At 51.4% G+C, this 14,595-nt stretch overlaps 1 protein-coding gene across 7 annotated transcripts in view; it reads right to left on the reverse strand.

Moving 5' to 3' along the window:
* Positions 1–14,595, reverse strand: part of LOC143148316 (uncharacterized) — a 360,338-nt gene that overhangs the window by 191,755 nt on the left and 153,988 nt on the right. The window lies entirely within an intron of this gene.

The following is a 14,595-nucleotide window of genomic DNA, read 5'->3' on the forward strand; positions in this document are numbered from 1 at the left end:
CGGTAAATCGAAGCATCGAAGAACACGCGGTGTCTCTCGCTGGAGGAATCCTCTACCCGCTCGTAACAACGTGCACAACGACACGGTACAGCGACAAGTGAACGGCTTTCTACTCATAATTTTAGATCGGGCTATAAAATGATGACCCCAAACTCGTTACGGTGTGTGTCTAAGGCTGTGCACGGACGTGCAGTCGACGGTCCTCTGACCGGTCGTTATCGGTGCACTTATCGAAGCCGTTTCACCGGTCGATTCGCAAAGAGCGCGTTGCCGGCGAGCGATCGGTCGTCTAACGATCGCCTGTATTCATCCACGTCGTACCATTCAATTTTCCACGAGGAAAAGAAGGGCGGGAGAGCGAGCTAGGAGTTCCCACGCGACCGTTCGTGGTCCATGAGACCGGCCTCGGCCTCTCACGTTCCCCACCGAGTGAAAGATCGAGCCTCGATTTCTGTCGTTTCGCGCGTCGTCGATGCGCGAAAATTCGCGCGGACCAGGACCAACGCTGTATCGCCACTCGCGAATCGATCGCTCGTCTTTCGTTTATACATTTTTATCGTTGCGCGTCACCGACGAAAAACCGGGCAATTGGAGATACAATAAAATTGGAGACATAGTTAACCGAAGCTTCTTGGAGATCGTCTTGAAAAAAATCATTCGAATTCGATGGCGCTCGTTCGAGCTTCCTGGTACGATGGAAAGGCGAGAACTCGTCCTACGGGACGTTAATCATCGTAGAAAGTTTCATTCTCTCCATTTGGAGGAAATTGTTCAAAGTTGCGTCTCCGAGCAGCCCTCCTCTCCGAAAGGAGATCGCGAGAATTCGCTCGCGTTCGCAGAGAGTCTCGCGGCTTTAACGCTAACCGGGAGATTTACGATCGGTTCCGGGGCCAAACGTAACCTCTGTAAAAAAAAGTGGGGTCCCTGGTTCGTCGGTGACGTTGCACGATTTACGATCGAATCGCGACGAGTATCGATTACCGCGCTGACGCTCGCGAAGCTTGTCGTTCCGCGGTGGAGCAGGCAGGCCACGGTCCTCGCGTCCACTTTCGCTGTTTCGTGGGCGCACGCGAGAGCATTAGCGGTATTACGGTCCTCTAAATGCGCCCGGTCGTAATTCCCGGATTTAAGTATCGCGTAATGATACTTAAGAGTAGTTTTTTTCCACGGTGATGGGTTCCCACGGGGGAACACCTACAATTACGGGTTGTTACGAACTTGCCGGGAGTTTGTTTCGCGGGCGTGCACGAAACGGTTTTTGCAGGTCGGCCCCCGGGGGCCCGTACGAAGATCGCAACGAAACCGTCGCGAGGAACGCTTCGTCCCGCGAGGAACGCGCGCGCGGAGAAAGCTGTCGCTGCGTACACGAAGAAAACACCGCGGCGCGGCGCGGCACGGCAGCCCATTAACCCGCGATCGTTTCGTCTCTAATTATTATTCCTCCGTACGATAAGTATTGCCCGATTAACGACGCGAGGCGAAGCCGGTGATTCTCACCCGAGCGACCGAACGGTAGAAAGTACAACGAAACCATTCGTAGAATCGACGCCGTAGAATGGAGAGTTTGTTTACACTCGCGGCTATCGGGCGAAAAGAGAAATGCGTTGCTTTTTTGTTCGCAGGGGCGTTGAAACGACGCTTTTAACAGATTTTACCCGCGTCGTTCGAGCCGATCGAGTCGTTAGGACTTTTTACGCTTTCGAGGCTGGTTCGTTTCTTCGTTTTCCCGAGTGGTTCGAATCTCTCGCGTTTCTCGAGCGCCGAGAGTTTCGCAACGCGCGTAAAATTCTCGCGTTCGATCGTGGCCCGAATAGTCGAATTCTTCGAACGCGTTTGAAAATTTCCCCCCGTTCGAGGTGATCGGAAAATTTACGACGCGGCGTCGAGAGGTCGTCGACGATTCCGCGCAGAGCTTGAGATCTCAATCGGTACGGTGGGCAGCAGCGAGCGTTTTCCCGTATTAAACGAGTCTCGTTCGTCGGTGAAACGATTTGCCAGCGCCACGAAGACGACGCGCATTAAATCCCCACGAATCCTTAAGCCCCCGTGAGATCCTTCCGGGCTCTCGTCTTCGTCGCACCACCCACGTGGCCGGAGCTGTCGAGCCACCGATCCTTTTCATCCTAAACGAGCGATTCAAAGCTCGACGTAAGGTAAATCCCCCGGCATAGTCACGGAGAAGTCGTATATATTTCGCCTGTACCACATGCTCGCACAGTCCGAGCCTCCTTGCCCCCTCTTGTGCGCCGTGTGTGGTCCTTTTATATAATTTGTTCCCGGTCTCCTCCACCTCCTCCTCCTCCCGCTCCTCCCGCTCCTTCCTTCTCCTCCTCCTCCTCCTCCTCCTTTTCTCTCTCTTTCTGGACCCGCGTCCGTTCCTCTTTCCGGACGAACGCGTTACAGGCGCTTCTGGGAACGTTTGCTCTCCCTTCGCGAGAACACCGCTCCGTGAACTGGGAAAATGAGATCCTCTTTGTATTTTTCTCCTTCTTTCTTTCTTTCGACGAACATTGCGCCTCGATCGTCGTTCGGGTACCGTGGTTGACAACACGTTCGAACAAGGCTCGAATTCGAGCGAGATGATCTCGAGTAGAAGCGAATCGAACGTTTCCTCGATACTCCTCTCCGTAAAGTGGCTCAAGGGTAGGTACGAAATTACACGTTCGAATTACGCGTCGCTACCGCGCGTCGCGCTTATTCGACGGGGTATAAATCACGTGTAAATCGCGTGCGCGAGATACGGGTGCTCGATCCGAGACGCGAGACGCGAGACGCGAGACGCGAGCCACGGTGGATTTTCCGATCGAACGACGAGAACTCGCGCGTTAACCGCGATGGAAATATTTACCGCGAAGCGTTCGAGGATCGTCGACTCGTTAGAGTCTCGATCGCCGGTAAGATATCGTCTCCTCGTCTGTTGGCGAGTTTCGCTCGAGGTTCGCGATCCGCTCGTAATTCACCGGGCAGCGAGCGTTGCGTCAGCCGTTTCGGGTGTTTCGTCGTCGAAACTGACGTATTTCGAGAAAGGAATTTAGCGGCACCGCGCGATTTGAAAGCGTCCCGTCGCAACCAACGGGATAACAAGGAAAATAATGGTACCCGGAGTCAGCGCGGCTCGGAATACTTTCGCGAGCGCCCGATCGATAACTTGGACGGTTCGGTATCGCTCGTTAATGCTCTCACGTGGTCGTTTATTATCGCGAGGAGCGAGCGGGCACCGTGCTACGCGAACGGATCCATAACGCGAACCGAATCTACCATCGACCGAGTTTACCTACGTCCACCGACCGGGACACCCGAGCCTTTGGAAGCGGAAGAGAAATTTCAGTGAACTTGTCGCGCGTGCATTCCGATGAATTTGTATCCAATCTGATTTATCGCTCTCGGACAAATCTGAGGAATCGAACCGGTACGCTTCGAACATCTCGGATAGTTACGACCGTTATAAATCAACTTTCTCGAGCACGGACTTTCGATAACTAGGTACATAATAGTCGAAATGAACAAAGCTTCTTTTTATCCGTCGAGCCGGTCGTTCGACCAACGTACGAATCGTCTACGTTCTCGATCGGTTTCCGATCGTCTTCGGACGTCGAGAACGTTCGTTCGCTCCTGGAAAGCGATCGCAACCAATTTTACCCGTTTGGCGCGGCAGTGAACGCAAAACGTGGACAGAATTTTTTAAAAGATTCGACGCGTCGACGCGTCGTTCCACGCGAGCGCGTGTCTTCCGCTTGCGCGTGTCACTCGACTCCGAAGAAGGTCGAGCAGTCGATCGAAAAGGTCGTTACGGCGCGAGGATCGATCGCGATCGATCGTTGCGACACCGTCGATATCGGCTGCCACGGGGATAGAAAAAAATAGACGAGTGCCGATATCCTCGCGACTCGGGCCGCTTAATCACCGGTTGATAAAGATGTTCGGCGCGGTGAAACTCGAGCGACGGAAGAGGGGAAAAAAGGAGGCTGTTATGGTAGCCGACGATCGATACGATCGTAATCTTCGATTGCTCGCGAGCAAAGCGATAAAAGGAGCGCGTCGTGACTACGGCCACGCGACGACTCGCGCGGGAAAGCGAAAGAGATTTCGCCGATCGCTCGATAAATCGATCCACCAACGTCGTCGTCGTCGTCGTCGTCGTCGTCGTTGTCGTCGTTGTCGTCGTCGTCGACCCCCGCGAGAACGCAATTACGCTCGCGTGCGGAATTTCTCTTCCGGCCAATATTTCAGCTCGCATCCCCGCGGCTGCATTGTGCATACATTATCGCGCACAAAGTCACGCGTACCGCATGAATAATAATCACGGCGCTCTAGGTTTTGATTATACCGCCGTCGTCGTCGATTTCCGCCGCATTGACCTGAAACGCGGACGCGGTGGTGAAACAAGAAAAAAAAAACAAGAAAAACTCGAACGATACAGGGTGGCTTCGAACGAGAGGACGATCGCGGAACGGGGAGCAGCGAACGAGAATTACCAACCTAATCGACCAAGTGGAGGCTAAGCAAGGACGAAAGATTTCGGATTTTACTCCTCGTTGTTTGATTTCTTCTGTAGTTGACCTTCGGAGCGATCGCCACGAACGACATATAGAATTTGGGATCGTTTGTGTAGCAATGCTTGGGAACGGTTGGTCTTGCGCGTGGTCCGGAGAAAATGCGAAACGTTTGGGATTGATGAGTGAGAAAAGTGTTTCCAAGGCGCGAAAGAAGAGCGGTTGAACAAAACGGCTCTTTGGGCTCAATTTTTGGTGACCAGACGCGAAGCGAGAAAGGTCAAGGATGGACGAAAGGGGACAAACTCGTGCGAGAATACAGGGTACGAGAGACACGCGCGATCGACACACTCGTTCGATTTTTGACGAAGACCTTTTACGAAGGAAATAACCCATGCGTCGATTACACCGCGCAGAGCTAATCGAGATCGCGAGTTCGAGAACGAGCGCGTACGATGTTGCCAAGGGGCAAGAAACGAACTTCCATCGGCGAGTATGTTTCGCCTCTACCTTCACCTTGAAACTCGACGCGATTACGCGAGAAATATTCGCTCGCTCGCTCGCTCGCTCGCGTCCCGCCGCGGACAAAAGGACCGAGGCGCTCTCGAACAGAGAGAAGCCTCGTTTTCGAGCGCGTCGTCTCGGTTGTCAACTTTCCATTCCGATAAAATCTCGTAATCAACATCGGCGAAAGGCTTCCCTTCGGGAGCGTCGTACATCATTCGAGGTATTCGTAATAGCCACGACGCTCGAGCTAAGTATACAGTGTACCTTGAGTATGGAGAGCAGGTCAAGTGCGTTTCTCGGGTGTACGGGAACGAGGAACGAACGCGCGAATAGCGTTCGCAACCTTTCACGGGACTTCCCTGCTTTAGGCGACGATCCGAACTGGGAGGGAACAGTCTGGATACGGCCTCGATAGCTCGATCGAGATTCGAAAAATTTCTATCCGTTGGCTCCGCGAGTTGTCTCTCGTTCGAGTAACGTTTTACCATTATCCTATCGCGGAGCAGTTTCTGGAGCGAAATCGATCGCAGTACGCGAAACAATCGCGAGAAGAACGTACACCGAGCTATGCTTTTCGTTTCGAATCGAACGCGAATCTTTCGCCTCGTCACCGAAACGCCAGAAACGCGCAACAGTTCTCGTCCCGCGAACGCAGAAACCGAACCAACTTGCTCGCGATTTATGCTCGTACAGAGTTCCCGTGGGGCCCGAAATCAACACCAGGGATGGGCCCATAGGGCGTCGAAACGCAGATGATTATCTGCCGTGCCTTTTCGTGCGCGCGAGAATTTATTATCCGCGACGCTCTTCTCGCGTGCTCGGTCCTGGCAGGAGGCATGCATATTCATACGCGAAACGGAGCTGCATCGCGCTTCTAATTGAAGAAGAGTGTGCCGGTGCGTTTTGTGTCGCGGGACCTTTGGCCCTTCGAACCGGTGAACGGCACGCGATTCGCCGCCGTAACTGTACATTCCGCCTTCGTTTCTTTTTTCTACCGATTCCGATTCAACTTGAGCCGAATCGACTCGCGGGATGACGTTTCGATCGAATTCATCGGCGAACGAGGACAATTGTTCGCGAGTCGTTAAAAATCGCGTCTCTCAACGTCGGTCGTTCGATCGAAATTGTGCAATATTCGTACAAAATGTCGCTCCGTTTGTATCTCTCGACCGTTTTACACTTATTTCGTAACGTTGTGTTCGCAGCGCGCTACTTGTTACATGACGAATCTTCTCTCCAGTTTGGAATTGCGCGCCGTTCTCGTTTGGTCGTTGCCAAAGTCGAACGGTTGAACAGGAGGAAGAACGAAATCCGAAGTAACGATGGTACGCGTTCACGGGCACGCGACATCGCAGGCGCGTCGAAACGATCCGGAGCAGAACGATTACCGATTTCTCGTTGGTCGACGGTAACCACAATGGTTAACCGGGCGTTCGTCGCGCGGCGATCGGTCTTCTTGGTTCTCGCGTGTACTAGCCGTGGACGAGGAAGAGGAACTCCTCGAGAACGAGTGCATAATCAGCGCGTAACTATTCGCGAGCGCCGGAGGACGCGCAAAAGTGGCAGGCGGAAGCGGGCGGTGTCCGGGCGCGATGAGCCGGCAGGCGAGGACGAACCGCATCCTCGTGTGTACTCGGTGCTGGCACGGTGCTATTAGAATCGCATTAGAGGAGCACGGCCGCGAGTCGGAAGGCGTCGCTGGCAATGAATCAACGCCCGCGACCCCGCGGGTTAACGGCCGAAACAATTTCTTAATTGTTTCGGCGGCCGTTGCGCGCCAGCACGCTCCGCTGATAAATCGCGCGGGTCCCGAGCTTTTAATAAATGCGCGCGCCGCTACGGCCGCGAGAGAAAAAAAGATAGCCGGCGTGCCACTCGAGCGGAGTGCCTTGTCGCTATATTATCGATAATTATCGATGAATTTACGACTCGAGCGGAGCCGTTCACCCGGACACAAAGTTTGCGATCGGTCGCCAGAGATCGATCGTCGCGATATTAATTTTCTCGGACGAAGAATTTAATTGGGTTTCCGCTCTCGCTCCGTCCGCCCCGGACGAGTAATTGCAACCTGCGCGCGTCTACCCGCGATCTATCCTGCGAATTTCTGGGGACGAGAAAGGGGCGAATATTTTTCCCGCGGTTTCACCGATCGATCCGAAGAACGCATAGCCGTGTTTTCCGAGCGATCGAGTCGAGCGAGGATCGATGAACGAACTCTGTCGACTGCGCAGTGGAAAATGAGAAAGAAATAAACGGTTCGATTGTTCTTTCTCCGTTGTCGTTGGTTACCTTCGATTTCAACGAAACGTCGTTCTTTCGCGACGAACGATTCGCTCGTGTTTCGCTAGCCGAAGAACGAAATCGACGAGAAGCGAGAGGAAGATGTTCGTCCGCTCGTATTCCGTTTTCCGTCACTCAAAGAAGCCGTACACTCGCGATTGGCTTATCGTTCGTGCACCTACATCGTCCATGCTTCGCTGCGCCGGTAAATCTCTGTTCTTCGTTATCCCATAAAAGTACATCGATTTCTCGGAAGCGTTCGAATTGCCCTGAAAACCGTCGCGTTCCAGTTACACGGGATGAGAGAAAAATCTGACCGAGTTCTGGAATTCGATGGAGCGATTCAAAAATTGTACGCACGGACGACAAACCCGAGCAAACTTCAACGAAGCGAGTTCCAACGACTTCGAAGTGAAACGAGACGACACTGGTCGGACACTGCTCGTCGATGTCGCGTAGAGAAACAAATATCGGTGGTAGGATTTGTACGGATGAAAATTCGTCGAAGAAACTATCGGCGAGCTAATAAATACATCGAATTAATGTTCGAGCCTTGAAGGTTTGACTCCGAAAATCGCTACGTTTCGTCCCATTTCTTCATTCTGTGGAAACGCAGCGTGTTCGCGCGTTAATTCACCGACTCTCGCAATGGCGAATCGCGTTGGCTTTGCGCGTAATTGGAAAGAAAATGTCGTTCGTCCCCGACGCGAAACAAAAGATAGCACCATCCCGTCGACCGACCGACGTTGATAGCGATCGAGCAAACTTTTTCCACGACGCGGCGCCATCTTCGAAGCGATCTTTGCTCTTTACGAAGCGTCGTTACGAAACTGTGTCCGCTCGTTTGAATTACTTGTTTCGCCATTGTCGTACAAGACGTCTCGTTTATCGAAATTGAATACCTCCTCTACTGTCGGAGATGCAACAAAATTTCAGATTATATCGAAACCAAATTGCCTTTAAGTCGATTCAAGGTCGAACCGTAACGGACATTAATTTTATAATATCACCGGTTCAAAATTACTAAAAAAAAATGATTTCTTTCGAGAATTCCGTATCTCTTCGATCGCTCGACGTTGCCGGAAAAGATCTCGAAACGTGGATTGTGAGAAAATAAAAAAAAAAAAAAGGAAAAACAAGCCGCGAAGAACCCCCTGTAGATACATTCGTAATTCTTTGTATAATTATTCAATTAAGAGGTTCTGTACTCGCGGCGCATTAAATACTAATACCGATAACAGTAAAAGTTCGAGCTCGTTTATGAGGTTCGCGCATAATGTTCTCCGGGCCTCCTATAAATCAAGCGGCGGTGCTTATGTGTTTGTTCATTAGCTTCTTTCCGGCGGCGAGCATCGCGCGCGATTATCTCGCCGATTAATCTCGAACCGGTCACAGCAGCGACTTCTTCCTCCGGACGAGGCGTCTTTCGTCGTTCCTTCCCTCGGGACGTCCGTTGCTCCTGTGCTCGAGATACGTACCGAAGAAACCTCGCGTCGGGAGAACGCGACGAACAACAATCGTCGCGTTTCTAGACGCTCCAAGAATTTTAGAATCGCTAACCGATATCAACGTTGAGAATAAAATACATGTAAACGTATTCGTGTACAAAAGTTCGTCTCTTCGGAGAAATATACATACACGGGGTCGACCTACGCGTCGAAGAGGAACTCACGCTGTAGATAAGAATTAAGAAATTCAGGAAAATTGCATCTAATACCCTCTTCTACGCTCGAGTTTTGTCTCGCGCTGCGTAAGGTTCTAACAGAAACGATATACCTTCTCGAGAAATAAGATATAAATTAAAATACACTAGTTATTTCTTTTAATAAATCGTAAGACTAATTACCCAATTTTTCCTTCGATTTTTCCCGAAGAATATTCGGTCGACTACTCGAAGCTTTAAATTCGAGTACCCTACGATGAATCGTTAATTTATCGACAAAAGTATCTCGAAGTGTTTACTAACACCGCAAGAAAATGTCTCTACTCGCGTACCTTTGTCCCTTGCGATCGACTCGCTACTAGTCCCCTTCCAGTCGCGACTTTGTCGTTGCCAAGTAAGCATCGTTTCCACTCGTCTGTGCAACGTAGGAACTCGGTTCTCGGAATATTCGGAATATCGCGTTCATCGAGATTCGGTATTGTAACAAGTCGAGCAATATCGTCGCAAAGGGAAGATCGGCTTCGCGCCAAAGCATAGTCCGTTCTCGAAGCGGGTATGTACCGAGCGAAACGCAATTTCCGAATCGCGGGGCTTTCCCTGGTAAAAGAAAGCTTCGCGTCTGGTCCCGGCGGATCTAACCCAGACCGGAGGGCATCCGCGTGTTCCGGGCGATCGTGGCTCATTTGGCTTATCGTTCGCGCAGTAATTCCATCTGGAAAGTCATTCTTCGGGCGTCCGAAGTTATACATTATTAGGTATGTTAATGATTTCCTGTTCCGCGGCGGCATCGCATCGTCGTCGGCCAGGTTGGTTGCCACCTGCGATCGCCTCGAGACCGTTTGCCGACTTAATCGTCGTGCAAGAAGGCAGCGGGCAGGGGCCTGGGCTATCCGGGCCGCGAGAGGGCGTAATGCCGAGAATAATTGCCCGTGGATCGCGAGTTAAGAGGTAACAAACGATCGGCCGGGATTAACGAGAGACGAATAAGCTGGCAACGGCAATTGAATGCACACGCTCGCCCAGGAGTCCGTGGCCCCGGGCGATGATAAATCTGAGAAGCATCGAACGCCGCGCGTCTCGCTTCCACTCTTCCACATTTATCGTCGCCCCGTTTCTTTCCTATCGTTCCTAAGGAGATAACTGATTAATCGTCGCGCTGATATCAGCCACCCCGGAAGTACAACCGACGATCGAGCGGAAAGTCCCGCGTCCCGGGCTCCTAACGAGCGTGCACGTTCCTCCTCGCTGCGAGAGCAACGATTAGCGCTCGGGATAATTGCGATCGATGGGGGAACCGAGCGTAACTCGAGAATTCGGTGCCGCTCGTTTCGACCGGAGAATCGAAAGCGAAACGTCTCGAAGAAACGGGCTCCCCGTTCTCGTCGAAAAGTCGAGAATAGATTTTTTCCGACTAGTGCGTTTTCTCTTTTTCCACTACTGTTCGTTCGCGATTAGACATCGCTCTCGCGGCGAACCGTGGAAATCTTTTCGTTCTCTCGATTCTTCGTTTCGACGAGGGGCGCGTCGAGAACGCCAGAATTTATGGCACAGCGGTCCCGAGGGAACGGATTCTTTTTTAACGCAGCTTCACGGTGGGACAGTTTACCCACAAAAACCGATGAAAATTTTTGATAAATGTCTTACGGTTTGCGAGAGGTACAACGTCGAAATTGGAGTACGGAATTTAGCGGAAGACGCGATGTTAATATTGGTGGAACGCGAATTTCGAAAAAGTGAATTTTTTATTTGATAAACCTTTGAGAACGTAGTATCTTCGATAGTTAATTTTATTGGAAAATAATCAGTCGATCGTAAACTTCTCAAAACTCTCGATCGATCGATTATACAAAATATTATTTAAAATATACATTCGACAAACCGAGCCTATCATTTTGTGTTCAGCAATTTCTATTTCAGATTCGTAATCAACGATCTGGAAAAAAAACAGCTACCAACTTTGTTGCAAATCGTTGCTTCCACAACGACGTATAGTAATTTTTTTGGAATTTTGGCCGCTCGGAAGCAGCGTGCGCGGCGAGAAACGGGTCCGAGCGTGGCTCGCGAGATCTTCATATCCGAAGGAGCCTCGCACGGTCGCGATATTCCAGCGAAGATAAGGCCGAGAAGGTCTCGTTCATTTTACCCGAGTAATTAGCGGAGGTTGTACGCTCTCGTCAGAGGAGTGGCGCTAGTCATTTGTTGCTGCCTGGGAGCGCGTCCACTCGCGCAGCCACGGTCCCGCGAGCGACTCGCTGAAATATCGCTACCGCGAGACCGAAAACACGCTGACGCTGCCGTGTTAATTTAAACCTGACCCCGGAACGTCTCCGAAAAACAACCACGGGGACGGGGCGGCGGCTTGGAAATAATCGCTCGCCTGGTCGTTTCGCGAAACGATGTTGCGTCGAGATTTTTCAACTCTCGGCTCGTAAAAATTGCGAGAAATTAAAATTACCGCGACCGTTCGCGCGACGCGCGCTCGTTGATGCTTCGTTAGCGATCTCCGCGCGCGATTCGAGCGATTCGCCGACGATCGTGTTTCCAGGAAGCTCATCGTCGGCAATTTTCGCGACAGAAGTCGCAAAATTGCGACACTCGTCCGCGAATGAATCGCGAATCGTGTCGCGGCGAGATCCCGCGGACGATCCGGTCGATGTAACAACGAACGGGAACCTTCGATGATAAATGTTGAAAATTGTTTCACCTCGTCGACCACGCGAGAAGAAACTAGGTTTCTTCGAAGCCCGGGAGGAAGATTCCCCGAGAGACTTTGTCCGGTTGTCTTCGTTTCGTCGAGTACCGGGGAAAAGGATCTCGCGCGGTAGTTAACGCGTTGATCCACGAGCAGTTACTCTCCGCGTTAGATCCGTGGTAAGCAGCTTAAATTGTCAAGCAGCTCTGGGCACTCCCAGCGATGGAATATCTCGCTACGCGGTTAGAAGACGAGCCTTCGAGAAAAATCAACGATCCGTCTCGAGCGTGTCGCGACGAGACCCGCGCGGGGACTACCCTCGCCGAGGAATTCGTTGATGCGTTTAACGCGGAGTGCTCTCGAAAGAATCGTCCCTGTTCACCCAACAGGGCTCTCGACGTCACGGTGAATCTTCGTGGGAACATCGAGGATCGCTCGCGCGAAATTCACGGCTGCGTTGAATCCTAGACGCGCAACGATCAACCGTGGAAAAAAGAGAACGCGGATCGGTGCTCGGATCTTTTGGAATTTCCAACGCGCGTTTTATCGGAACGTTGAATCACTTTACAATGTACGCGCGTTCGAGGTAGATGCTCGATACAATTGAGAGATCGCGGTGAATCGCCTCTGAAAACGAGCGAGACGAGAACGACGAAACCTAGGCATAAATTGCTATCCGTTGATTTTAAGCGGCCGAGAGATCGAGTCGGTTCCCACTCGGTCTTCCGCTCTTCGAACCTACGCGACCCTCGTTGGAATTTATCGCACCGACTATAAATTTTCCGTCCTCCTTGCCTCTCTTTTCGCCGCTGTATCGGGAGGATATCGATACCGGAACGGTATCGGATAAAAAGTTAATTGTACCGAGTTTGGAAAAAATCTGTGCCGTTTCACATCGCGTTAACATCGATTCGACACGCTTGCCCAACGACCGAGTATCGTGTTCGCGTATTTATCGTTCGTACGTCGCAGCGTACAATTTCTTATTCTTTTTTTTTCTTTTCGGGGTTGTAATTCTCGTGGCTGAATATTCGTGAATGAGAAACGATCGTGTTCTCGAAATCGCGGAAACGAAAAGTCCCCGTTTCGCGTCCCGCGAGGAGTAAGATCGGAACGATTCCGCGCGATAGACGAGGCTAGATGTGTTGGAATCGGGGTGGTCCGCGCGAGTCGAGGAGGCGAATAACCGTGGTCGAATCGACGATACGAGCGTTCCGCTATCGCGTTCGAACGAGCGTAAATCGTCCGCGGAGCCGTTTAATCGGTGCTTTCTCGCCGAATAACTAAATAACTCAACGAGGCGGGAAAGCAAACGGCGAGAAAGAGAAATACAGACCGCGGGAAAAAGCGGAATAATCAACGAGTCGCTTCGTGGATCGAACCGCTTAATTATTATCGAGCGTTCGTATCGATCGACTTTCCTCGCGTAAATTAAAGCGGCGCGCACGATTCGTGGAGTCCGATCGATTTCCGTCCCCGGTGCCCGCCGATATAAACCCACGGCTAACGTCCTTAACGCGGCTAAACAGCTGCCACGGTAGTTCGATAGAACGTTAACGGCCGTCGCAGCAGCGTAATTAATTGCACTCGTTCCGCGGTAGCAGGTACGCAGTTACGTTTTCACGCAGAACTCGTTTGGCGGGATCCGAGCCGGCCGTGCGTTTAATAACAACAACGGACGCGTTCGTGCCTGTAATTAAGAGCGCGATGTAATGCGCTCGTAATTGAGTCGAGCCGAACGGATTTTTCGCTGATAAAACAGCCAGTTCGGGCAATTTGTAAACGCGCGGCTTAACATTCGGACATCGTGTCGAAACGAGCACAGCCGCGTGTACAGGTTGTCGCGAAACGATCGACGATCGGATCGCTCGAAACGCGCGCTCCGCGGAGAAATCGATCCCTCGGTCTGTTTCGCGGATACGCCGCGAAACCCGTTTTTCCTCGGGGTAACGGCTACGAAAATCTTCGGGCAACGCGGATCGAAGCGTTATCGCAACGCGCAAACTAACGCGCGCAACGCTCGGAGAATATTCCGCGCTAATTTCGCAAATATTCCGTGCCCCGTCCGTGCCACCGGCTCGAGAAACCATTTTACGTTAGGTCCTACTCAACAGCGTGAGAAAATATTCCATCCGCTCTCGCGGCACTGAAATATTCCAAGTTCCTTCTATTTTTGCGCCGAGCTATGGGAATAAATTAAACCTCGGAGTATTTTCTTGCGCCGTTAGATTAGATAAAACGTGGCCTCTCGAGGTGCCAGGTTAGATGGAATTCGGAATATTTCAGCGAGATGCTTTTTCAATTAGAGAACAATGTGTTCGAGCGGTCGCGCGTTCGCCTATCGTTCGACGATTCCCGCTTCCGCGAGTTCCATCGATCTCCGGTAGCCTCGAGACTCGAGTCGGTCGATCTTTCGATCCGGGAAATCTTTCCTCGGAAGTTTCGATGGATGTATATTAGATCGTTCGATGAGTTTCGTAGTTTTCTCCATTGCAAAAAAATACTACGACGCTTCGACTTTGAGCAACCGTAAATGTAGGAACGAGTCGACGGATCTGCGCGAAACTTCGCACGTGTTCATCGAACATCACCATCTTTAGAAAAACGACAAGACTTATCGAGCAATCTATTACATTCTCGGAAACGTCGTTTCGATGGATACGTACTTTGGAATACAGATCGGATCGATGCGCGACGCCTATTGCCTTCTCGGAAATGGATCGAGTTCGCGTTCAAAATGAAACCGACCCCCTAGTTTTCCCATCGCAACCCCGCTTGTTCCTTCTTGCTCCGCACGAATCGCACCGTGCGCACACACTCCCTTTATCCGACACGTACACGCGCGCTTCGTTTTCTTTTAAGAAAAAGGAAAGAGAAACGATCGAAAAGACGACGCGTCAACCGGAGCAGTGGATCTAATAAAAAACGTTGATCCGTACGCGCGAAATATATCGTTCTGC

The sequence above is a fragment of the Ptiloglossa arizonensis genome, chromosome 6 (genome assembly GCF_051014685.1).
Source record: "Ptiloglossa arizonensis isolate GNS036 chromosome 6, iyPtiAriz1_principal, whole genome shotgun sequence".
Taxonomy (NCBI): domain Eukaryota; kingdom Metazoa; phylum Arthropoda; class Insecta; order Hymenoptera; family Colletidae; genus Ptiloglossa; species Ptiloglossa arizonensis.